This window comes from Drosophila mauritiana, chromosome 3R, assembly GCF_004382145.1.
Source record: "Drosophila mauritiana strain mau12 chromosome 3R, ASM438214v1, whole genome shotgun sequence".
Lineage (NCBI taxonomy): Eukaryota > Metazoa > Arthropoda > Insecta > Diptera > Drosophilidae > Drosophila > Drosophila mauritiana.
Window position 1 is genome coordinate 10,857,325 of NC_046670.1, and position 27,197 is coordinate 10,884,521.

Below are 27,197 nucleotides of genomic sequence, written 5' to 3' on the forward strand. Positions count from 1 at the left end.
CTGTATGTCGGTCCGAAATTAAAGCAACACGTTTCCAACCTGTTAAGTTTCCGAGACTGGGCCACAAACATAAATCACCTCGAGAGTGGGCTTGGTTGGTTTCCCCTGGTTTATTAACCTCACGCGGCTAATGGCCAATGGTCAGCCAGTCGGGCAGCGGTTGGTGGCCACCAATGGCCGGTGGGCATGGTCAAGTGCTATGCAACTCCACTCGCTGCTGCACTTGCACCTCTGACTGACCGCAGAGTTAAGTTGCCCCGAGGGCCCCCAGCTGTTATTGTTGTCGGTTTGTTGTTTGTTTGTTTGTTTGTTTTCCCTCCTTTTCTTCGCTCTGTGGGCATGGGCATGGGCTTTCCCGCTGCCAAAGAATCACATAAAAGGGGTGAGCTGGCTGGGCATTGTCCAAACATTTACTTTGTCTTGGCCAGGCTCTAGCCGCATGACGGGGCAGCTTTTAAGGTCGGGTTCTAAAGTGACTTCTCGTAATTTATTTTCCATTCTGCGGCATAATTAATTCGGTTTTCATTTCCAGTTGGCTTTTCTCCCAGCACCTATTCTAAATGGCTTCATTTTCGATTTCATAACGGTCGCTGAGGGCCCGCCAGTTGAATGGATTGGTAAATTGAAAGACCTCATTTCGTTCACGATCATGATCGGGCCCAGTTCCAGTTCCAGTCGCAGTCCCTTGAGGAAGTTACGGCAACACGTGCGTAACCGTAACGCTCCGAATTGACCGTAAATGAGGGCCTCAATCACGGCAAAAAAAATAAGCAGAGTTTCGAAAAGTAACAGTCTCTGCATCGCAAGCGTAACACTTTCGGCCCGAAAAAATGCCAGGCAAAAATGTTTGAGCCAAAGTCGTGCAGGGGCAATCACTTTTTGCCACTTTTAGTTTGGTGTGTGACAATTTGACAGATTGAAAGTGAAAAGAGCTCGAAGTAAATGTCCCTAAGTGCTGTTACTGCAAGGGATAGACACCGCCTGTCTTATCGTTAATTTGCATGAAGTGCACGTTGCCATCACTTTTGAGCATGCCCGCAGCGGATGGTAGAGATCCCATGGCCATGGATCGTACCCATCCAGTGGGTCAATCAGCATTCACTTGTCCCATTCGCGGACAACTCGAGTGGCTGCCAAGAGGGCCTCCGGGCAGATGAGCTGCAGAAAGTTAGAAAAGAAAAGTGGCGAAAATAGAATGGCCGGTGGCCGAGAAGGAGTGCCGCATTGCCCCATCAATTGAACCGATGGATGGACTCAAGCCCATTCACACCTCCAGAGACTCATTTCAACTGGGTCTTCGGCTCGGCAAAATGAGTGTCAAGAGTGTTAATTGCTGTGTTCGCAATTAATGCAGAAATAATTATACATCTGTGTTGGCCATTCATAATCACAGGCCGCTCGTTCATTCATTCATTCATTCACTCGCCACTTTGGCCACTCATTCGGAGGCTCTCTGTTGGCCAATGATTAATTCAGCGATTGCATTCGTCGTCTAGACTTTGATTGCGGCTTGTAGCTGTAAATTGTATCTTGTATCTGTGTTGATGTCATAAAATCACCTTAATGGATAATAGCTGACTGATTTGTGTTTTTATGTGACCCGAACCTGGTCAAGATTCTGTTGTTCTCATTTATTGATTGACTGCAAACGACATTTATGGAGTAACAATGAAGCCACTTATATAATTCCTTTAAAGTAAACCCCCCTCATGACCCCGATTAAACTCAGAGTCATTTTCTACTGTCTTTGTTTTTGGTGGGAATTTCTTGGCTTATATCATACATTTCTTTCTATGCTGTAACTTGCAGAATTACAATTGCTTTATATTACACTAAAGTACTACTTATGCATGACCCTTAAAAGTGGTTAGAATGTGAAACAAAGGGGAATATTTAAATGGAATTTAATGAATATAAAACTTAACGAATGAATTCTACCTCTTACGATAGACAATGACTAAGGACCCTTAATAGCTTAATAATCGAATACCCGAAAATAGTAAATGTGAAAAGCAAACAATCAATTTAACTGAGTGATGCCCAAGGGCACTGCACTTTTGTTGTATAACTTCCCCCCCCCAGAGACCAAGGTCTTTCCCAATCGCCGTAATAGTCAGAAATTATACTATCGCACTGATATTATTTCACCATTTCCCAAAGCGACAGAAATTTTTGACGCATTTAAATAATTTTTCGCCTGAAGTTGTACAAATGGAATAATGGGTTCGGAAAATTATATAACCGCCGTAGGCATCCGAAAGACGGTCACAGTTTGCTGACGCCGCTTGCCAACACTGCAATTGGTGGGCCAAAAGGCCCAGAGACACCGAAATTGGTTAAGAGCAGGAGTACAAATTTAGTTTTACGCGCAAGTGAATTGTGCTTTATGAGCGCTCGCTTTGATTGCCGCATGATGGTGATGGGATTGTAAGGTATGGTATCTTATAGGATGGAAGTCGTATTGGTATATGGCATATGGCACAAGGCACATGGCACATGGATGGAACCGGAGGGAAGACGTCCACATTGCAACAATTATTCTGCTCGATGACTTTCGCTAATAAAACGACACACGCTGTGGCAAAAGACAGCCCCGAGGTTGACACAATCCAGTCGGACTGGAAGACGACATCGACTGGGGATTGACTGCTGATTTTATAACACTCCACTCCGTCGGATAACCGCATGCAATCCGGCAGACTCTGATTTGCAGTCAAGTCTCTCGATGGGGTAACCGAGTATTGCGAAATTAGAATGGCTGGGCGAATTGAGCGGGGCCAACAGCACAACTAAATTAGTTGGCAAAATTGCGCCTGACGAAGGTGCAAGCCATTTTGGGGAATTATAAAGTAAATGCTTATGTTAATTTTGTGGTAAATACATAATATTTAGGGAGTTCTCAAGCGACAAGAATATTTTGTAAATTAGGCAACCGACCTAACGGGCGATTAACTAATTAAGAGACTTGCTAAAATGTATGGGATCATTAAAAATATTAGTCTGGGATGAGAACCGTGAAAAGAGATTATGTTGGAGGGGCTTTGATCATTTTTTTTTAATTTCGGTGTTATATGCGATGTTTTCGGGCTAAACTCGAGTTATCTGCGAAAAGCATCGTTAAATTTGTTGATGCTACATAGGTGAAAGCTTGGACAATAAAGATAATAAATACTTAAACTTACTAGGCTTTCAGTTCAGTTTCGGCTATTTGCTATTTGGCTGCGATTGTAAAGTTTACGCCTTGCTTTATTAGTCGGTTAAATGTTTAATTATCTTTGTAGAACGGCAAACTTGTTGATGGATTTTTAAATTTGATTTTCACTCCTTGCCATTTTTTTCACTTGGCCGTTTTTCCATTTACGATTGAACTCTTCCTGCTTTCATTCGAAATGATTGCACGCACAAGTTGAGGAATTCTCGTTAATTATTTTTAAATATGTATTTTTTAGAGTCGCGGACTTTCCATCGTTTTCATGGTCAATAAAACACATCAAATCCTCGGGTAATGGCAAATCAAATTGTAACGAAAATTTCTTTTCGTTTTTAACTCCTTTTTTTGTTTTGTTTTAACAATACATATGATGTTTAATTGATTTGCATTTCACTGCGAAGTCGTAAAAGTCTTTTGTAAATACATGAGAGCTAGTTTTTTGTTATTGTTATAGCTGCACCACACTCTTAATTAATTGCTACTGAGGCCTTTATTTTTTGTTTTCTTTCGAACTTTATTTGTTTTCTTTATTGCGACGTCTCGAATTGAAAATATTTTTTCTCCTGCTATTGAGTTAAGCTTTTATTGCACCGTGGTTTTCCGTGGCCTTTATTGTTTTTCACTTTTGTTTCGGTTCATTTCTTTTTATTTCACTGCCTTTCTTCAGTCGTGGGCGTATGTATTGTGGGCTGCAAAACAAAACAGAAGTGGAGCTGTTAATGAAAATGGGCCAACGATCATCGAATTAGAAATCACCCAGCCCAGCCTAGCATCGTTTTTCGGCTTCACTCTTGGCCAGCCGAAATTTATGCAAAAAGCCCTCGACAGCCATGTGATTAGGCCAAAAACGCTCCGCTCCGCTCGGCGGACCCTATTTGCATTCGATTCGCTGGTAGCCGAACGGAATTGCCAAAAATTGATGCATATCAGCTGGCCGATCGGATCGTGGGGAGTCCGCACCGTGGAACAGGTTGGAGCTGCCCAGGCTGCCAGTCGGCCAGTTAGCCAAGTTAGCCAAGTAGCCAAGTTAGCCAAAGACCCAAAATTGATGGCTATCTTGAGTTATGAGGCGTTATGGAAATGGAAATTGCATTTTACATTCGCGGACCACTCAAAAGTGACAGTTGAAAGCGTCGACGACGATTTAACGAATTAATGTTTCGTGTTTATAATTTTGGATCTCCGATTCGAAAGCTCCAACCAAAGGGGGTCCCCTCCCAATTGACGGTCTTTAAATGCAAAGATGCTTAACTGGGTGAGAGGAACATTATCACACCTGTAATTGGGCTAACGAATTGTGTTTTCTCTGACGCGAGAAAATTAGTCGATATAAAAGCACCATAAAAAGCAAACTCGATTCATTTGGGTAAAATGTTGGAAGTCTACCCAGAGCAATAAAAGACGCATCTAAACCGAATGGTGCATTATGCTTAAGTGTATCTTTGTAGTTAGCTTAAATTTTCGAATAATATAATAATCCCAGAATCTAGCCTTTAAAGGACTAGTTAAAAATAATTATCTAATCATATACTCTTTCATTTTATTTTTATGATTGATATTCCTTCTTAATAATATGCAGCATGTATGTATGTTGATTTTATCTATATAATTTGCATGTGAAAAAATGAAACTGTAAAAAAGTTTATGGCTGAATAGTTTTTATGTTATTAAATTTCTTTAAAGCAATAATTTGCTGTTTACCCCTTATTTCCCTTGTTTATCTTTTCCCTGTGGCAATCGCACTTGCAGCCGACCACAGGAATCACTTTCAGCTGGCTGAAGCCGCAGCTTCCTGCCCCTTTACCCCTTCTGCACAGCCGCCGTCCCCTGCCCGGGGGCTCATTAAATGTGAATTTGCACTTCTTTGCCGCTTAATGGTATGCTTCCTTGTGGCACGAAGACGACGACGAGTGGAAGTTGTCAACGGCCAACAATTAACTGGTGCAGCGCCTTAGCCACGCTGCTGGCCAGTTAGCTCTTGGCCACTTGGCCACCCGATCTTTTGTTGCCCCATCCCCTCGTCTTAATTGTGCCAAAGTGGTGCCAATTTTTATTGCCGACTTATCGCTGAGATTTCCCCCCTGCACCCATCCTCCTTTCCACATTCGCAGCGGCTGCTGTGTTGTACTTTACTTAATGAATCCCGTTAGGCAGTTGCAGCCACAAGTTGATTTTTCGCAACGCATTTGCAGAACAAACATCAAACTGCTGCTGCTTCTGGTACTGGCGACTCCGTGGAACGCTATCAAAACTAATTTATATGCAAATGCAGTTCAAGTAGCTGCAACAAAAGACAAAGTCAAAGACTTTGGTGTGGAGTCCCGGGTGAAAAATCCACGGCACCAGCTTTGGCGGTGGAGAAGTCTTCAATAAACAGTGGGAAGTAAGCAGTGCTCTGATCGGAGTTCTTCTGCCTTCGCTACACATCGAGAAATGGGATCGAATTGGTTGTTTTTAAAGTTCATATTCATACAATATAACTTAGATATATGGAACATTATATACTGTTCATATTTTGATTTGACTGCTGTGCTTTAAGTTAATCACTATGAAGTGAATGATTATTTTAGCAGTAAAACAAGTGTTTTTTGTTTTGCAGAAAAAGTTCTGTCAGGAACTTTAAAAGGAGTTACTACAGAATTCAATGAAACAAATTCTGTTATATGAACTTTCTTTTTAGATAATGGTAATATCTCAAAGCCCTTCATATATGTTTCTTCCGTATGGCACATACTTGTACTCTCTGTGCGAAAATTCTCCCGAGGAAGCAAAGAGCCAGCACACACGGCATGATTTACCGTAGAGAACAACAAAGAAATTAATTAACTGCACTTGTATTAGATCTCTGACCGGCTGGCACCGCGTGTGCGCCTGTGTTGGTGAGTATCTGTGAGTGAGTGCATTAGCTTGGCAGTTAAATGCCTCACGAGCAAGTCGCCCAGCCCGCGAGTTGGCATTTGACAGTGTCGGGAGCAGGAAAAACTGGCTGCCGCGGCATTAACTCACTTTGCATTTGCAGCTGAAGCTGAAGTTGCAGCAATAGCTAAAGCTGAAAAGCGTTTTTCGTTGTTCTCGGTTCGTGATTTTTGTCTCAGTTGTTTTCGTTTTTTTTTTTTGGCCAACAAGTGCCAAGTTGAGCGGCGATTGCAGTTTGCATTTAGCAGGGGCCTGCGACTAATTAGTGCTCATGTCGCCTGCCAAAAGTTATCGACTGGCAGCTCCGAAGTTCATTATCCTGTCTAGCTCTGTTATCCTGCTGTCAGCATTTGCTGCGCCCGATAAGGCTTTATTTCTTAATTAGCAGCCCGAGTGCTCCAGTTTGTGCGCCCCTCGGGGTGTTAATTTCAAAATCTTAACGCGTGCCGCAAGCAGAAAATGCTGCTGCCACAGCTGCAATGCGTTGACAGCGAATGCAATTTGAACTTGATGGCCGGCAACGTGACACGCATATTAAGCAGATTGTGGAGCTCCGGTTTTGTAATATACGAGAAGTATGCATATGTGAGGCATAAGTTGTCGAGGCGGCGCTTTAAATACGCACAAAGCGGCCTCGCATGCGCAATTAGTCGTGATTGAGTCGCAAGTTTGTTTAAGCATCGAGAAGACGGAGCCCAAGATGAAGAAACTACGGCAAAATTACCTCGAACATGGGCACGAACGAGGAAAACTCTCACTTTTCGGCGGCTCGGTCTTGTGGCTTTATTTCTTAACAGTTTCTACCATTTTGTGTAATTTTCGATTAACAATTTCGATTAGGTTTTGCGTCTTTTTGATTGATTGAAATGTCTTGTCGGTTTCGGTTACTTCTTATTATTTTATTTTTTATTTTTTTCGTCTTGATCTTTTTTTTTTTTGTTGTGGGTTTCTAGCCGCTGGGCTGAATGTTAAAGTGTGTAACAAAATTAGGCACCTTTTCGTGAATTTCTTCTTGTGCTTTTTTCCCATATAGAATGGAGCTGCAAGTGTGCGAACCGAAAAGCGAACAGCAAACAGCGAAATCGAAACCGAATCCGAATCGGAAACCGATCTGAACCGCACTCGAGCGCTGTGAAAACCAAACTGCGGCCGGCAAAGCATCAGCCAGCGCATAAAACTGCGCCAGGTGCCCAGAGAAAAGCACGCTCGAAGAGTGCTGGAACGAAGAGAGCCGAAGCCAGAGAACCGCAGACTTGAGCGCCGAAGAGAGATTTATGACGGGCAAGTTTGTGCCTTAAGTCTTTCGTTTGAACAGCTGATTGTGAGCTCTTTGCCTGGCAAATTGATAAGTGCACAAATGTTTACGGCTGCGGCGACCTCGACCCCCCAGGCTCGCTGGTAAACAAACAACCGTGTGCACATACACATTTGGTTAGCAATTTGGCCCGAATGCTTTTGGCCACTTTCCCGCCCATTCCCAGACTTTGTCACTGGACTGGCACCCCCCACCCTGAAAAGCACACCCCCACCTTCTGGGGTGATTCATGGATCGGCGATTATTTAATCTGCGTATTAGCGCAAGCTCTTTTATTTTGCGACCCGTGTGCGGTTTCTTTATTGACTCACCGACTTTTGAAAGTGGGTCAGTGTTAAAGATTTTTCGCCTCTCATTTGTTGGGATTTTTTATGAGTTATCAGTATAACTGTTACATAACACTGAGTGCAGCCTATTGTTGACGTTTTTATGGGGGATGCCAAGAGCGGCCGAACCGATGATTCAGTTCAATTCACGCCGGGATGCTGAAATACTGGTAGCACAGGGGGAATTATTATAGCCAGTCGTGGCCCAGCTGTCATTCCACATTTAAATGAGTTTCCAAAGGAGCACATATGTATGTAGATACAGTCAGCGTTAAAAACTGATTTTAAATAGGAGAAATCGCTCATGTACATAGATACTATTATTACTGTTAGGCCGATGGCTATCTTGCGAAATCTTAGAGAAGAGCTTGAGCTTACTTTCTTGAAATAAAAGTCAAACATAAATTATTTGCAACCTTTTACTTACAAAATGAGGTAACTAGTAATCACATATCTAAAAAGCCTACGTTTACGTTTTTGCACAGATCATTGATCACTCCAGATTTCTGGAAAGAATAACGATTTGCATGACGGCGCTCGCCAATTCCTAGCAAATTTATCTGAAATTGCCTATAATCTCTTATGGCTAACCGGCTTGAAAAATTAACACTCGAACATTGTAAATGGTCTGCTGATCGGTTTAGTGCAGTTCAACGAACGTCGTTGGGTTCTCGAACGCTGATCTTGGCCAAATGAAGAGAAACATTCATTCATGGCTGACTGCGCGCTGATAAATAGATCTTCCAATGGATTCCAACACAGCAGAGCAGTTCAATGACAGAAATCTCAACACTGATCGTTGATCGTCGACGACTTGAGATCGAGGATCCATGCCAATTGCTGAGTTCTTACTACTGAATTACTCAGACATCGATTGAGCCCAGATCATTTAACACTGTCTTCGCTTAACGATCATAAATCAGCTGCAAATGAAGTTGTAAATAAGGGGTAACAGCGAGTTATTCGAAAAATAATAAAGTTGTTCTTAGGTATGGAAGGGGCGAAAGTTTTTTAAATTGAACAATTTGTCGCTTACTCATTAGTTGGACTATTAAAAACATAATTTACTAATTTTCTACTAATTTCTATAAATAAATAAACAAAAAAGGCATGCATTTTTATCTTTTATTAGAAAATTGACCGCTAATTTAGCCTATCCGGTTTAATGGGTCTGGTTTAACGCTCTTTTCTTCTACCCACATTTTTCCATTTTATAATTCCAACTGTTATGGGTCTGCCAATTTAGCCCGAAACTAAAATATCTCAATTCTGCCATAAAAACTCCCCATGACATCTTTTTTTTTACCAATATTTAATTTGGCTCTAAGCGTTCGATGTAAGCCGAAAATCGAATTCCACCTTACTGACCCATTTATCCAGCTCCTCAACCCCGCGGCTGGCGAACCAAACGCAGCAAGTGGCACTCTTCGACTGGCGAAGAGGTGGTTTCCAGTGGCAAGGGGGCAGGTGGAAGGATCGGAGCCAGTTGGAGTCCGACTCTCTGCTTGGGACTTGATTAATCGTTTACACGTGAATCAAACCTCGAATTGTTAATTTAAATGGGTAACACAATGAATGGAGCTTGAAACAAAATGCTGCCAATATATTTGCCAATTATGCCGGCTCCCATGGTTGCAGACAAAGTAAGTTTGGGTTACATTAAAAGAAAAAGCTTGATAATCTTAACGAATACAAATACCCAAAAAAAATCGAGCTCTGCTCCGAACAAAATAAACATTTTAATCAATAAATTTTAAAATTACAAATTTTATAATCAGCATTTTGTTAAGTAAAAATTTTTGAGCCACATTTAGTTTAATGCTAGTGTAGACCTTGGTGTTTAGGATCCTGTCAACGCTTCTCTGATTGACATTTGCATAATATGGACCCGCTGAAGATCTCGTGATCCGTGTGTGAACTACGGGCTTTGGGTCTGGGCTGGTTCAAAGTGAAAGTCAGTGTCAAGATTAATGGGTCGCAATTTGTCATGCCAATGAGGCCTCACTCCACTCCTCTTCAGTCGATAGAAGAGTGTGCTCTGGTTAAGCCCGATCTTGGCGTGCACATCATGTCATTTTCATTTGGAATCGTTTTGTGCTGTCAACAATGCCACAAAAGCGCTGCAAATGACATGTACGAACTCAATCGATTATCGAGTAGGAAGTGGAAAGCGAGGCGAGTTTGTGCCTTAAGTCTTTCGTTCGGGTTCCGCAAAAAGAGAGAAGCGGAGCTGTAGTTGGCTGGCGCGATGGCTAAAGACGATGGAATGCGGTAATTAATTAAGCCAAAAGCAAGAACTGCCAACGGCAGCTGACGAAGAATTTTTCTTTCATTTCCAGCTGGAAAAGCCACCAAGCGGCGGTGCGATAGGGCGACGAAGGGTAGGACATGGTGGGCGGTCGATTCCTAAGAATCCAAACATTGCATGCATGAAATGAGCGTAATTATTAAGTACAAGCCAGGCAGCTGGGCACTAAGCCCCATTGCTACCACCGTCTCTTGGCCGTCTTGGCCATGTCTTTATTTAATAGTTGTGTAAGTATTTTTCACAGCAATATTGAATTTTCCGCACACACATGTGACATGGGTCAGTAACCTAGAAATGAAAATAACACCTTGCTGGGGCTGCGGCTTTGGCTGCGGCTATGGCTGTGGCTGCCAACTGCCATAAATGTGGACGGAATGGAGATGGACATGGGATGGAGCCGGGACTGGAGCTGGAGCTGAAGCTGAAACTGAAGCTATAGCTGGAGCTGGAGCTGGAAATGTAGAGGCTCGCTGCAAACGAAACGAACCCACCTAGCCACTGCCAGCGACCCCCCTCCGGTGTGTGTGCGAGTTTGCTAACGTTTCAAGACCATATCTATATCTAAGCAAGTGTACGGCAGCCCAAGAGAAAAACTGCCAGCGCAACGGAGACAGGGAGAACCTGTATGGAGAGACAAGACCGAGACCCAAGCCAAGACAAGACCCAGGCCAGGCCAAGCCACATCTCCAGAAAATTTGTTAAACCGCAGCAGAGAAATGTTGAAAACATAAACCGAAAACCGCAAAATGTGGCAAAAAATAATAATACATACCATGTGGAAAACCAGCAGTAGCAGTAGCAACAATGAAAAGAACAATAACAACAATAAAATGGTAGCAAGCTCTGGAGGCAAATTAAATTGAAAGCACTCACAAATGTAACCCTAAACATTGTCTAATGGCCAAAAAGAATACAAAAGGCCCAAAATGTGTGGCAACGCGGGGGAATAGACATCAAAATGGGCATGACAACAGGAAGCCAAGATTATTACGCAAGAAATAGAATATTGTATGCACTATCCATAAGGCTACAACGTTACACATTAAAATCTAAGATACAAAATTAACGCAAGCTTAAAATAGAAGAAACGGCCCCTAATTTAAAATTATACCATAAGTCATTTGAATAAAACGATATATTGTCTAGACAACTTATAATGATATACCATATCGTGAGCATGCTTTTAATTATATAGAAAGGCATAAATGATACAATATGCTCCAACAAGCAAAGGTTATGCTATAAACATCACAGAACGTTCTTACGCAAATATTTCCTACCCGAGAGAGCCAACCTATGATTAATATTCAACAGAAGGTCTATTAATTGCCATTCACGTTGTTCTAGTTCTGATAAGCCCACCTCTCCTCGTAGCCACCATGCCATGCGCTAAACCCCAAGATCGGAGGCCGGTCTGCCAAAGTTAACCGTCGGGGCAGTGACTCTCCTGGTGAACTCTTAGTCGGAGGCAGACGGTCACAGTCAGTAAACAGTTGGTGTTATGATGATATAATAAACAGTGATGGTCCCAGCGAATGGCACGGAGTGCTGAGACCGGGCTGGAAAAGATTGATGGGGTAGATTAAAGCCAGGTCATGTCAGGGAAGAGACGGAGTCAGCAGTCAGCAGTCAGCGCTTTGGCATGCGTTTGAATTTGGGTGTCAGAGCGGGAAGAGTCGCAAACAAATCACCCAACACTCGGGATGGCGGACTCGTGTTGGACGCAGATTAATTTCAGGTGACAAATTACACATGAATTTCTAACGGCAGTCCAATATTTATGGGAATCTTCCCACTGGCCCGCAACGTCATGCGTGAGCCCCAACCAGATCCAACCTGAAGTGGAGCGATGTGGAAAAACACTCTGCCAGGTTCCTACTCCGGTTGACAGCTGAAATTGAGATTAATTGTGCTAAATTAAGTGAGTGAGAAATTACGAAATTATTGCAGCGTGTGTTGCAGTTAGAAATCGCAATCAGTTTGCCCGAATCAGTTGGCCCCGTCCGGACTGGACCGGCCCCAGAGGGTCCTACAAATTGTCTTCGTCGCGATCCGTAAACAGGAGTTGAGTTGGGTGTAAATTACAGGTGTGTTGTGGCCAGCGCGAAAGGTGTGAAGCCGGATGGAACCCCGATCCCCAAGAATCGAGAATCGAGAACCCAGCTCCAGTTGAGGGAGAACGTCGGTGCAATTGGGTGAACGCCCAGTTTTCGACCGGAGGAGGGTGGGGCAGCTGATGACTGATGATAGAGTTGATTGAAAGTTAACAGCCAGGCAAAGGGATACTTGGGCAGGCATTACCTTTAAATGTACCCAAGGGATACCTCGCGAATTTCAAACATATTCCTCTAATGGGTAACACACTGAACTTGATGGGGTTGAGAAGGCTAGTTGTAATTTTGATCAGATTGCTTCGTATCTTAAGCCCGTAATTTTACATATTTAATTTCTATTAGAGGTAATTAGAAGTACTTAAGGGGATCTGCATGTAAAATTCCCGTCCTCGAAGAAGTGTATATCAACACATTTAGATTGATGATAGAGCTGATTGAAGGTTGTACACGCACTGAGAATCAGAATATTCCAGGCACGCAATTAAATATTTTTAGATTTTCAGATAAAAGAGCTCTGGAAAGTTTCAAGAAGCAGCTAGCAAAGGCTTATTGATAAAGTCCAGTACTAGGTAAAAGGCAGAAAATGGGAAAGGTTTAGAATTTATATTCACATTAGCAAACTTGTTAGTGCAATTTGGAAAAGCTTGCCAATATAAGTTTCATTGTTGTTTATTGGTCTTTTTTATCTCTTGGCCATCCTCTAAAGTTGAGCTACTGAATTAAATTGAACGAGTGTTATTAGAGTTGATTGTAGAGAACGTCGCTCCCAAAGGCATTCGAATTCTTTCTCAAAGGCTTCCTCTTGAAGAAAGTATGCACACGTCCAGAACCGCATTCCACGTGCCACAAAAAGCAGCCCAAGCAACACCCACTATTCCCAAAGGTGACACATCACAATCGGAGCAGCAGCAAGAGCAGTCCAGTGGAAATGGGTTTTGGCAATGGCCATGGCAAGAAGGGATTGATAGGGCGTGGTCCGGCAGTCGGCTGCAGTCTTTTGCAGTAGCAGTTGCATTTCGCAGCTCCCGGCTGAAGGAAAAACGGATGATGTCACGGGGGCAGGTGGCACGGGACAGGGGCAGGAGGCAGGGGGCAGGGGGCAGGGGCAGCAAGCGTCAAAAGCTGTTACAAATTGTGCAATTGGTTTTGGGCTAATGCCAGGCAGAAGGCACATGGAAAGCCAACCGCCTGTGCAACTTGGAGGCCGTTGCATCGAATGCTGCAGTTGCATGTGTGAGGAAGCGCAACAAACCGAAAATGGTATACGACCACTGCAACCTGTTTAGGCCATGGGGCTGTATGAGGCTAAAGCTGGAGATGGAGTCAGAGACCGCGTCGCACTTTACAGTTTGATTTCTCACGAGGCAGACGCGGCATCTGCCGCAGGACCGTTACTTACATGCATCTGGTTCCGCACTTCAAGTTCAGGTTCGGGCCAAGCCACTTTTCGGGTGAGGGAAGCGAGGCTGGAGGATGGGCGGGAGTCCGACTTGGATACGGGTACTAGGTTTATGGAGGGAGCGATTTGAATAGGGATTTTGTTTTCACTTGTGTCTGGGTCGCCAGCCGGCCACTTCAAGTGGCACAAGGTCAACTGTGAGCCAGATGAAGATGTTTTGGGCCAGGGAAGAGATGTTTTTGCCACGGGAAAACCTGCTGCCCCTAAACATCTTCATTGCCATCTCCTTTGCCGCTCATAATGATGATGGTGATGATAATGACGTTGGGGATGGGGATGACGGCGGGGCAGCGTAATGAGTTCAAATCACAGTTGCATCCATGAGATATCGCTGCTCGTGTAATTGTTGGCATTGGCATTTGTCAAACGTTTTGCCCAGCAAGTAAACGACCGACCAACCGGCAGATGCAGTGCAGCAATTAAAAAAGAAATAGAAGAGAGTCCAGCACTGGGATTCGAACTGGGATGCTGGGACGTTGGGATGTTGGGATGCTGGGATGCTGGGATGTTGGGATGTTGAGATGCTGGGAACTTGAGACTGAGGCAAACTGCTGAAGACGGACGTGATTGAACTGCAAGTGGGGAACCTGTTTGCTTGTCTATATTAGATATGAGGCAGCGATAAGTGGAGCGTTCTCTCTCTGTCGCTCGGTTGAAGCCAAGAGTTGAGATCGTCAATACAAACATGGCCAAGATATCAGCGACAAGCTGACATTCTCTAATAATTGGCCACTGGCATTCCTTCGCGCTTTGAATTTACAGAATTTATGGTCAGTGAGGAAAGATCCAATGCGATGGCTCACCCAAATCCAATTCCCATCGTCAGAAGCATCCGCTGCTGATCAAAGAAGCCCCCTCTTACATGTCCCGCTCCCAATCCCGAACGCCATATCCAAACGCAAGGCCATTACTCCAAATTAAGTGGCACAGCCGTATGCAAGTTTACAGCCTCGCAACCCATTAACACAGCCAACTCCTGAACTCTCCTGGGCCCGCTTCTGATGTCTGGAGGCGCCTCCAGCTCGGATCTACGTCAGGGAGCTGCCATAAACACAGGTATGAATATATGGCCGCATATCCATGTTGGTCCCATCACTCAACGCCACTCTGGGCAATTAGCCGAGTGAAATTCAACACTCGCCAGTGGTACCATTGTCCAAATGGGGCTGGGTTTGGCCAGGTGATTTGGACATCGAGCGAATGCCTTTCGGAAAAGTGGATGCAGGCCAATTTACTTGATCACCCGTTTCCTGCTTCGCATATTTCGGATATTCTAGGGGTTGCAAAATGGGATGAACTATTTTGGCTGGTACTATATATTGCCTCATAATAAAGATTTTAAAGATCGATGAAATACAATGGAATATTGTAAGCCTGCACTTGATATTTCATAGTGAAATTCTGGTTACTATTTTCATCCCTTTAATTATACAAGGAAAAAACTAAATTCTATAAACTTCCTAATCTTCAAAGGCATGAATAACTTTTCCAAGAAGTCCCTTGAAATGCAACTTGCTTCTCAGTAAAACGTGAACACAGTCGCATCCCAAGTAACTTGGCAATGGCAACAACTTCATTTGCCGCTGCGGCTGGCATCTATTTTTATTAGCCAGGCAATTTGGCCAAAGGCAACAGGAAAAATAATAAAATAAGTCTGCGACGAGGAGATGCGAAGGAAGGAGACTATGCCGGATGATGGCAAGACCTCAATCCCAGAAAACCCAACCGTTGGGACACACAAAAAAAAGTAAAACGGTTTCTGGAGAGACACCTGTCATGAGAGCCTCTTAACAACGGCCATCAGCGGAGGCTGCAACACCTCTATTCAAATAAGCCACAGACTCAGATTTAGGATCGCGTCCGTATCGGTGTCTCCACTTGTCGAGTGGACTCGCCGTGGACTTTAGTGGTTCGCAGCAGTCTGTGGTCCATGGTGCATGGTCCGTTGTATTTTGTCTGGGCCATGCGTGGTCCCATTTCCCAGCGAAAACCACTCGCGGTTGACCCAATGCTAAGCGGGCTAAGTTGGACAATGGCCCACAGCGCAGTTTAACGGATGCTTCCTCATCGTCGTTGCGGTGAAGAACATAAAGGGTGGAACGGGTCTGGAGGCATGTTGCTCCATGGATCGCGGATGGCGGATCGCCACTCGAACTCGTTCCGCGGAAACGTGTTTGCTGTTTGCAGTTTGGTGCCTGGTTGACCACCACACGAGCGTCCAGGCCAGGCCAACCAAGTGCAAGTCCAAGTCGCGTCTTGGACCAGTTGCATATGGCCGGCCAGTTGGGTTGTGCCCCGAAGTGTGGCCACAAATCGAATTGTTGTTAATTAATAACAGCGAAACACCTTTGTCTGGGCCCCATTCCCAGTTGCCTACCTCCGCCCCCAATCCCCCTGGCTGCCACAAACAGGTGCTCCTAATTTGGGGTGGCGCCCCAATGTTGACGCCCTTTTCTGGCTCGGTTTCGGTTGCGAATTACTGGCGGCCAGCTTGTTAGCATGGACTTTTGGCCACAAAGTCCAGTTAGCCAAGCACTCCCAGTCGCGCAAATTCTATCGCCATCTCTCTCCCCGGTTAATTTGTGGCATAACTCGTTTCGTAATTGAGAATTACATTAGATTCGTGACGAGTGCGTGCAACAGAACTAGTTCCACCAGCAGCTACTATTGAGTCATTTGCCAGCGCACAGAAAAGAAAACAAGAAAGACAGTAGTTGGGCGGTATCGAAATATCTAATACCTTGTACTAGTAAGCCTATAAAAATAAATTATTGGCAGAATTATTGACTCCATATGTATGTATATAAGAGAAAGCGCTGCGTTAGGAATCATTTCTTGTTACAGAACCACTTAAAATATTTGTCCCGAAGTTACCTCTACTAGGGTATGTCATAGTCGTGGCTTAAATTTGGCCAAGATAAGCCGAGCGTATGCCAATACTTATACGTATACGTGGTGCTCTCCATTCGTTCTGATGATCAACGGCTGATAGTCGGTACCCAAACATATCTATATTTTATTGCACGCAATTTCCTTTCAGCTCAATTCGTTTGCCAAATCATTTCCCCAGTTCCAGGCAAAGATTTGGAGTGCTCCTCCAGCCGCTCCTGGAGATAATCAGCGTTCGTAGAGGAGCCCGAGCTACCAAAACGAGCTACCTGATTGCCCCTGGAGTGAGAGTGCGGAATGGAATGATAGCTAAGTGCCAAGTGGATCTCGCTCTGTGTGGGTATTAGCTTGGGTAATCGGAGATGGGGCACAGCCCTCTTAGGAGGAGGGTAACTATGGCAAAATGGAACAGCAGAAAGGTTGATAGAAGCTGCCGATCGGAGATAATGGGGGCCCGAAGGATACAACACCATAAAACGCAGATAGGTATAAGATCTGATTAGATGCAAGGGCTTCAAGAAAGCCTCCTATGTTAGGTGCCTAATGGTAAATGTATTTGTAATAAGAAAAAGGTATTATTAATGTCGAAGCCGAAGTAAAAGTTGTAAAAACTGCTGACAAGGCAACTTATACCGTATCGCATTGAAAACATTCCGACATTTTCATCTTGATTTCCTACCGCAATGTGGAAGAAGGCAGTGGTTTGCAAATCAAATCACATATAAAATCATCCATCAATGGACAGCTAACACTATCGGTTTGAACTTCCTGTGTGCCAGTGGCTTTATCTGGCTGCATCCACCACCCTAGCCACCTTTATTACGGCTAACCACTGGCCACTTGGATATGGGCCGCCAATTGATTCCATTGCTAATGACTGCTAACGGTTCCACAGACACTTGCCACAGCTTCGATTGCGGCTGAGGAAAGGAAGCCAGCGGTTACCGCTGCAACGCCCAAGTCGCCGGGAGCCTATGCCATCTACAGATCTCGACGCACTTCACCTGCGGCACAGTAAGAACGGGCGGGAAGGATCAGTGATTGTTCAAATTATTATTGATCGGTTGTAGGAAATATTTAATGATCATACAAAAGAATAAGTATTTGTAAATAATTACAAACAATTTAATTAAATTGGTGGATTCCCAATTAATTATCTTCTTCATCACTCAAAATAAGAATTAGGATTTGCCAACGCTGCGTATGAGTAATACAATAAGTTCTGATTCTTCAGTGAGATTCCCCTGGGACAAATTTACATTCCCTATCTAACTTCACCTGTTCTAGCAAATCCCTTTTAAGATCCTCCTTCTCGAGGCCCCACTGTCGCTGGGCAGCAGCACGTTTGCGTGTGGCTTCCGCGGCCGCCCGTCCAAGATTGATTGGGCACTCGTTTATTGTCAGTGGAGCTGGGCTTATCGCATCAGTGCAATTTGTTTGCGCCGCTGCTGCTGGCGTTGGTGCAGATTCCCCCCAACGAGAGGTGCTGGCGCAACAAGTGGGTTTGTGGCCGGACACCTGCGAACTAAGGGGTAAGGATGAAGGACGGTGTAGGGTGTCCTCCACTGCCATTGGACTCGCACGCAACGAGGCTTAATGACCCCGCAAGCCTTAATTAAGGCCCAAACTAAAACACTTTGATTGATTTACGCTTGCCAACTGCCCGAGGACAGGGACAGTGATATGGGGATGGCCACAATTAAGAGAGCGGCGATGTTGGAAAACGAATCCGGCTGCTTGCATAATTACCCCGTAAGACTCAATTAACTGTAAATTAAAGAAAATGCTCGCTTACATTATGGCTGCACTTAATGTCGCGTGTGATAATGGTGCAGATCTTCCTCTGGCACTCAGTGCGACTTTGCGAATCCACTCAAATTGGGAAGCCGAAGCTGGGAATACTTCAACCAGGTGAGCAGGTGAGCCCTTGTTGATATTGTTGATACTTGTATATATAGGTAGATACTATTTAGTCACATAATATCATAGATAAATAGCATAAATAGCATAGCAAATTTTTGGTTTTATGATTTTCTGATACCCCTTTTTATAAAGTTTGAAGATTGCCCAACTTGTTGAAGATGGTTTTTGCTTTTCAAAATTGCACCGCCAGTAGATTGGTTATAATACCCCTAGAAAGGGTAAATTTTAAGATCATCGCAGAGTAAGAGCATTTTTGTTGCTTCTGTTGCTTTTGATGCTTTTGTTTTTTGCTGCCACAGCGGCAATGCCACCGACCACCCCCCGCGCTCACCACACATGGAATTAGAGCGGGTAAAAATGTACGAGGAGATAAAAGAGAGGCGAATTAAGTAACAAGGCACTTAACGTTAACACTTAACAAGGCAATGTCGTGGCTGTCTTGGCTGAGGCCTGAAACCTGCGCCATGCACCGTGCACCGTGCACGGGGAAGTTGGCCATAAAAGTTGGAGCTGGAACTTTGGCCGGGACGGGAAGCCGGAGGAACGAAATGCCATTAAGTGTCATTGCTCATTCCGGCGAAAGATTGATATCGGGCTTTAAATATGCGTACCGCGATGGTATGGGATGGGATCGGATAGGACTGTATAGAATGGTACATCAACACTGTCACGGGGTCGCCAGAAGTGTGAGTGACGATGGTGGTGACTGCGGATCCCCGAACTGCATGGCCGCCAAACTTCCCATAAAAGCAGCAGGCGCAAGACATTCCGAACGGAAGCAACTGCCCTGTAATTACGTACTTTTCGAGGAATGAATTATATGTCTGCAATTCACATACAACATTCTCACGGGTAATCACTCTTTTATTTTAGCAAAAATAAACTTTAAGTATGAACTCTAAACGCATCTATCGTATCATGACGAAATGGTACCACTTTTTTGTATGCCCAAATGTTTTTATAGAACTTTTGCAGCCTTAAAAGAATAGATTTGGTTTTGTACATAGGAGTATGTTTGAAACACCTGCCCCAAAACTATGATTGATTGCAGCTTTGCAAACTGAAGAACCGCAGAGCTGGCGTCCAAATACATACCAAAAAACTGATCGCCAGTTGGGGCCGCCAAAGTTGGCCCACAGTGAACTCCAAGCTGGCTGAGAGTGGCAGCCAAAGGCAGTTTGCGGTTAAAGCGGCTTATCACATTAGCACACTTCCAGACATCCAGACATCCAGACATTCAGACTTGCGGACTTGCAGGCCTTTGAGCGAAGACAGAAAGACCCGAACGTGGCTAAAAGAGCCGCTGGAGAACCGTTAGCGATCGCGACATTCGCATCCTGCTTGGGATCCTTCGCACACACGCACACGTAGAATCGAACTGACTCAGATATATCTTCGTACTGGGTGCAGATGCTGCCGAGATATACGAGTACGAGTTCGAGTACCGGCCGGCTGCACTTAACTCTTCGCCTGGACGAGATCTTAACAAAACTAACTCGATCGCCATTGATCGGACGCATTTCAACTTAAAGTCAAGTGGAGAATGCCGGCGCTGGCGTCGAAGTCGACGGCGACGTCCGCGTCGGCAGCGAACTGCATTCCCAAACCGAGTCGCGTTTTACTCACAAAATAAATAAGACAGAAACAGAAACAGAATGATACAAACACAAAAAAAAACAATAAAAAAAAAAAAAAAAAACTAAGCCAAACCGAACTGTGTGCAGAATTTATGGCTTGGGCTGTGGCCGTCCGGAGAAATGCTCTACAAGGCGGGCACTCAATAGATCTTGGGTCTTCCCAATGAATCAATAGCTTTCCCGGAGCCACAAAACGAATCTCGCTTGCGTAAGACAAAAGAAACTGGGGAAACCCGCCTGAGTTCAAGATCCATCTAAAAAGGTCCCAAAGAAAGTGGCGCTTGAGTGAGGGGAGGGGGCCAGACCACCCTATGGAAGTGATGGAAAACTTAAGATCGTATACGGAAGATCTCTGGTAACAGTTGCTATTGTCTGCATTTGGTGGAAGAATTTAGAGATCGCATAGAAATCTTAGAATGTTTATTTAATTATTTTAGAGATTATAATGCAAATGTTATTAAAAGTGGTAACTTATACAAAGAGCTCAATTGGCCGCGCAAATGATTCATACAGCAGATTAAGGCCTCCTTCGACATAATTCACGAAGGAAAACCTGAATGAATTCCCTCCACGTCATAACTCCAATACTTTGTGTTGATCCTCCGTTGACATTATTTATGGAAGCTCTTGGGAAACCGAGGAGCCCAAAATACCTCCATGTAGCGCACAACAAAGTGTGGAAGAAAAGCAACGTTCTGCGGTGCTGCTCATTTTGTGTGGTTGCATGGCTGTGTTGCAGTTGGAGCAGGTGGAGCAGTGGCAGGGGCAGGGGCAGGGGCACGGGCAAGAGCAACGGGGCAGCAGCACAATCGAGTTTCCACCAATGTGAATTAAATAGTTGGCCAAAAGAGAGGCGACAGAGAGCTCAAATTCCGCTAAAAACGCAGCAAATCCCAGACGATGGCCACAAAGTAATGGAAATATTGAGAATTCCTTTGCCGCCACTTCGACGGGGTCTCCATCTCGGTTAGAGTCTGGGTCTGAGTCTTGGATGTGGCATAGCCGTAACTCAAACCGACCATTAGAAACGAACATTAACAGAAGACGTCTAAGAGCTGCAAATGCTGCAAAGGAAAAAGAACTAACGAACCTTGACAATTAAGTTTGCGCCACTCTGCCAAACCCAATTGGAATTCAATGTGCATGCAATGGCAGAGGCAGAAGCAGAAGCAGCAGCAGCAGCAGATGCAGCCAGCAGGGACACCGAGATGGAGGAGGATGCGACTCAGACGGAGCAGGAGGTGCATCTGACGTTGATGACGCTCCCCGGCCTCCTCATCGAACCGAAGCCGGAGTCGCTAGTCGCACAAAAACCCATACTCCATACCCCCAAACTCCAAGCGCAAAACGCCAAACTCCCGACTGGAGTCGCTGTCTGTCGCTTGCTAATTCCCCAACAAATGTTTGCTGTTGCTGTTGGCGGCTTCTGCAACATGTGTTGCAACAAATCGGCAAGCGACTGCAGCTGGAAAGTCGCGTGATGATGCGCCAAGTGGAGAGGAAAAATCTCGTTAAAGGTCGTGTCACAAATTCTGCAGCACTCAGCGGCGAAAAGGGGACAATGCCAAGTGCCAAAAAGCAGAAACAACAACAACATCAGTCGCTAGTTGCAACAACGGCTGCCGCAGCAGCAGCAACGGCAACAGCAGATGCAAACTCGTGCCGCTGCTAACACAATAAATTTTCTCTTTCAGCCCGGGCGAATCTGGCGTTGAACTGCGTACATGGGTGGCCAAGTGATGCTCCTCCTCCGGCTCCACTTGCTGCCTCTTTTGGACGCCAGTAAATGGCTGCAGAAACAATCTGAATAAATTTGTCGCTAACTCTGGAGCTAGTGGTCCACGGGAGCGGGTGGACAAATTTATGAACCCGTTGATAGGCGCTGATGGAGATCTTTCCGGGAAATACTTAGATGGGAAGTTGTGTTGGCCGTGGACGGATTAACCTATTGAGTAATTTATTGCAGTGGGTGTGGCTTAAAGATTTCGCAATGTATTTCTTTCTTATCTCTAATTTGCAAATCGTTTATTTAATCTCTATGGTTTTCTTAATATATACCTCACCATATGCAGACTACCATACGCTGTTAAGTTCAATGAATTAACCTTTTTCCTGCCATTACGACTTTAAAATAATAACCAGGCCGTCAATGGTCTTATCTATGGGCCAGCTAATAATACCAGGACGGAACCTAACACAGTCTTGGCTTTTAATAGCCCACCATTTAATGTAAGCCATTTCGTTTGATTTCAGCTTTGAATCAACCCCACCCATCAATATTATCCTTAATACAGTGCAAATTCCGAGTTAAGTACTTGCCATTAAGCATCATTGCAGTAACTTTGTCTTGGCCATAACTCGGCACCGAGTACCCTCATCGGGGTCTTTAATCTCCCGCGGTCCGGCTGCCGTCAACCGGGCCCCATCCTCCAGACTTTCCACGTCCGCAGCTTCATGCGTGACCCCGATTCCCACAAGACTGGAAATGTGTCGGACTGGGAGGTGGGGATCTGTTCGGATCGGGATTGGGTTAGGGATATGGATGGGCTGCGATAAGCGATCACGGAATGAGGGATAACTGGTCGGTTAATGAATGGGTTCGCAATAATTGATGCCACTTTAAATTGCCCAAATGTTGATGGCCCGGCTCTGGCTGCGAGAACGGCCGAGAACAGGAAGGGAAAGTTGGCCAAGGGACTGGAGGCTGTCCCATCGCAGCGAGTGTTGCAGGTGATACTGGGACATGGAGCCGGAGTGATATTTCAACCTTTCTCCCGCTACCCAAAAGCGAAAACATTTTGCGAACGTGATTGGGGATGTGGATGTTTGGACATTGCCTTTTAATCAAGCCCACATTGCGAGCCAAGTGATTTTATGCCTTGCATTTCAGCATTTCAGCAATTCAGAGCTCACTGACCAATTTAGCCGGCTGAGCACAAAATTTCACCGCAAGATCATCGCACTTGGCGGCACGCAACCCGAAAGCCGGGCCCAAAAAACCCAACTCCCAACTTGGCACTGGACGCCACTGGACGCGGCGGCCTGATGTTTATGTATGAGTTCAGTCACATTTTGGGCCAAGCCAAACGGCTAGTTGGATGCTGAAAATTTGAAAATGGGATCACTGCTGCGCTGCACTGGCTCGCTGACTGGCACTCGTATGCTCCAATTAGTGCCGCAATGGGATGGGATCGGATGGTATGGGATGGGATGGGTTCGCTGTACGGCTATCCAGCTGTCACTCCCGGTTACATCATCCAAAGCCGAAATGCAGTTGAATGCACCCGCCAGCGGGAAAGCGCGAATTCCATTGACCTCTGACTCCTGGGAAGCTGGGCACATCGACTGCAACACATCGTGGCCAAAAAGCATCTTGGACGGCAGTCTGCTGCAGTGAGCAGACAACATCACTCATACGTGAATGATTCAATGATTGCATGATCACGAGGCAGATGCACCAGCAACGCCGGCAACCACAACCACCCACCTGTCCATCTTCGCTGGCCGCTGGGGTGTTGCATGAATTTGCGCAAATCTCTTAAAATTTAATTAAAAACAATTATTTAAAAATAAAATTTAATTAATTGCAATGTTGCATGAGTAGACACCCCGCTGCTGATACTGTAACGGTGGCACTGGCCTCGCCGCATGGGGCATCCACACCTCCAGCTCACGGGTGGCACCATCCCACCTCCTCCGCCTCTTAATCCTCCCCAGCTGCATGCGAAATGAAATGCAGTGTGCTATATGGCCTATATAGCCAAGTTGGTGTGGCACGGGAATAATTAAGTTATGCTATCTGCTACCTCGTTACATAATCAACTGGATGAGGAGGGCTGGAGAGGAGAGGAACTCGGACCACAGATTGGAGGTAATGGAATGAATAACATTCTTCGGATTAGGATTAGCTTCAACTTGTTTATTGAGCGGAGAGAAATGAATAATAAAACGCAGAACAAAGAACTATAAAGTAACCGAGCTGAATTGATTTTTTATGACATGGAAAACATTGAGATAGAAAGATAGATAAAGACATTGTAAATTAAATTTATTTCAGTTTGGAGTGATAAATCCTATTAAAAAAGTGATTAAGCAAAAATTAGTGCATGCTAATTTCTTGAAATATTTTATAATAAAGTAGTTGAGTTGTTTAATACCCATATGATACCATTATTGAAACAAATATGAATGCATTATTATTAAATGGCCATTGAAAAATTTAATAATTTGGAAATTCATTTATAAATATTTTATTGATAAACGCAGAAGGTTTGTATTGGTAAAAAATCAAGTAATCAACACAAATATATGTACAATATGTATTTTATGAGGTGCAACCAGAGAGATAAATACAAATGTGTAAAGTTCTTGATAACAAATCTGAGCTGTCAGTGCTAAATTAGATTAAATCGCTTATTTACATACCACAGATGTGGATCCAAGCAGTAACCACCTGAGGAAAGCTGCCCCATCCACAAAAGTTCTCCGGCTGCCTACATGCTGTCCGAAGCTGGGAATAAAGAAATTAACATGTTGCCACAAAACTGCAGTTATGCCCCGGAACGATCGGCAACAAGGCAGAATCGGAGCTCTAATCACTGATGTTGGCCGAAAGGGGCAGCAGGCAACACATTTAAGAAATGCGCCCAAAATATGCCGAGAACAAGGAAATGTTTACTTTGGACCGCTCCACTTGGGCCCAATAATTGCCGGCCAGAAACTAAATAACAGCCCAACATGGTCTTGGCCGGGTGCTGTACGCATAAATTTAGCCTTAATTGGCTTAAATATTATGTTGTCAGCCAAAAAAAAAGTGAAAAACGAAAAACCACAAAAAAGAAAGAAACCTAAATCAGCAACGCCAATCAAAAAGGGACAGGATGGGAAACGGAATTCAAACAGGATCGAGGCAATGAGAATGGAACTTGTGCTGGAACTCGGACAAGACTCGCCAAATGTGGCACGTTTTCGGATGCCACGGTGTTGGGCTTAATCAGCGGTTTCCATGCAATTGCCGAAAAAAATATGTCTTACACAAAGGAGGTGGAATGGGCCAAAAGATGCAGATATGCATGTGAAAGTAAAGAACAGACCCTTAAATAAGCCCAGATCACAGTGATTGCCATGGCAATGCGAATGATGATGATGATGGGTCAGGCATCGGACTCCGCCACGCCGCCAACCTGCCATACCCATACCCATACCCCTTCTCTTCCTGGCCAACAGTATGTTGGCCTTTTTGGCGCATTAACGGCTAGCCAGACTGGGTAAAAAGCGAAGATGGGGTGGCGAGAGGTGTGCGGCAGCGGGTCGGATGATGGGGCAACCTTTTAGACAGCCAGGTTCAATGCCACCCAATGCGACGAAGGCAATAAAAACAAACTACCAAATTTGAGGCAGAAAAAACCCAGCTGGGCAAGAAGCACAAGTGGAAGACGTAAAAACTACCCAACGTTTATATAGCAATTACCAACTGTGCTCGTGTTTCGGATCATATGCAAGCCGCACTCTTTTAGCGACTGTGCTGGTGTTACATCACAGCCAGAGATGATCTAGTGCTGAGGGATTAGAGTAGCAAATAGGGCTTTAGTAAAAAGATTACATTTTTATAACCTATTACTATAGGCTAGAATCTATCGATTTGATCTATGAATAGAATACATTAAGCTATTGCAATACATTTTATATGCTAATAAATTACTCTCATTAAAAGCGACTTTATGGGAAGTCCTTCCATGCGGATTATGTTATAATGTTGCACTGGAACCCATCGCTCTCCCAGCAGGAATTAGCCCATTTCACTTACTCATCTCTGGCCACGGTCAGCTGCTACTTTGTGGGGATTACTTTGTAGTTGCTGCTGGGATATAGCTATGTACATAGATGCAGATGCATCGGTGGTGAGTGTGTGTGTGTTTGTATCTATGGTCTCGGAGATTCGGCTCTGCTGGCCAGCAACTGCATCAAAAGTTCATTATGCGCGCTCGCGAATCGTGACATTGCATAATGGCAGCTGCAAGTGGACTGCAAGTGGCCGGGCGGACATGCAAGGCGCCGCCGACGTCTTCGTCGTCTTGGCCGTTCCCCAGTCAAAGGTGGTGGTGTACTGGCGTACTGGATACTAAGTCCACCAAGATAGCACACACGTTTGTTTGGAAAGAGGAGCCGGGCAGGTGCCACACCTACCTGGTAGGTGGAGGAACTGCTCGGGCTGGGAAATTGATTCCCCGCCTAACGGCAGAGTCAGCCGCCCGCTGATCCCTGTCCACATTCATATCCACGTCTTCATCGCATCCCCATCAGTCAGCTCATCATCTTCAGCAGCTACCGCACACAGCGTATAGATCCGCATATGCCTTCAAGTTTGGACCACCTTAGCCTCGTGCCCGGGCGTCTATTCCTACACCAGGCACATAACCCTCTTTGATAAAAAAATCAGTTTATTAAGTTTTTTGGTAAAAAAGTATTTTATTTGGGTTTATTATAACTAAAAAGAAAAATGCAATCAATATTAAGTCTCTAATATCTTAAATCTCAGCATGTCCAGCGCGATCCACAAAACAATCGATGTGATGATGAGTTCTTGGAAGACTTTTCTCCAAGTGCTTCCTTGCATCAGATCCTTTGTCCAGGTTGCAATTAGAATCTTTGTCGTGTCGCTGGCTTATCGGCGCACACTTTCCGACATTTTCGAGGTGTGTTCGAGCAGCTTTCTTCTGTCTTGCCAGCCCATTCTGGCCCATCTGCGACCATCCCATAGTATCCCATACCAACCCATACCACACCATACCATACCATTCCGATTGCCATTCGGATTTCCCCTCCTGCAAGAGATAAAAAAGAATATGTTGCGGATATTTTTTGCCATTTCTCTTTCTAGGTTATCGCATATAACAACTTGTACATGGCTCTTTTTGTCATACTTCATGGACTGCGACTATGAGTTTAGACGGAGTCATATAATAAAGGCGTTCCAAGGCATGCTCGGAAATTGTCCAACGTCTATATTTGGCGTCTATGCTGTGTTATGTTCTGCCCCGAACCGCACATCCCGAGATCCCTCCACTCTGCTGACCGACCACAACTTGACCACGGTGCC

General features: G+C 44.8%; 1 protein-coding gene across 3 annotated transcripts in view; it reads right to left on the reverse strand.

Annotated features, from left to right (window-relative positions):
- Positions 1 to 19,667, reverse strand: part of LOC117142328 (serine proteinase stubble) — a 28,697-nt gene extending 9,030 nt beyond the window's left edge. The window contains exons 1-2 of one of the 3 annotated variants that reach the window (XM_033306241.1): positions 19,557 to 19,667; positions 3,183 to 3,900 (exon numbers count right to left, since the gene is read on the reverse strand). The gene's annotated coding sequence lies outside the window, so the exon portion shown is untranslated. Of the gene's footprint in view, positions 1 to 3,182; positions 3,901 to 6,851; positions 7,286 to 19,556 lie in introns of those variants that run through there. The other 2 variants (XM_033306240.1, XM_033306239.1) reach the window with 2 other exon arrangements.
- Positions 19,668 to 27,197: the final 7,530 nt, after the last annotated feature.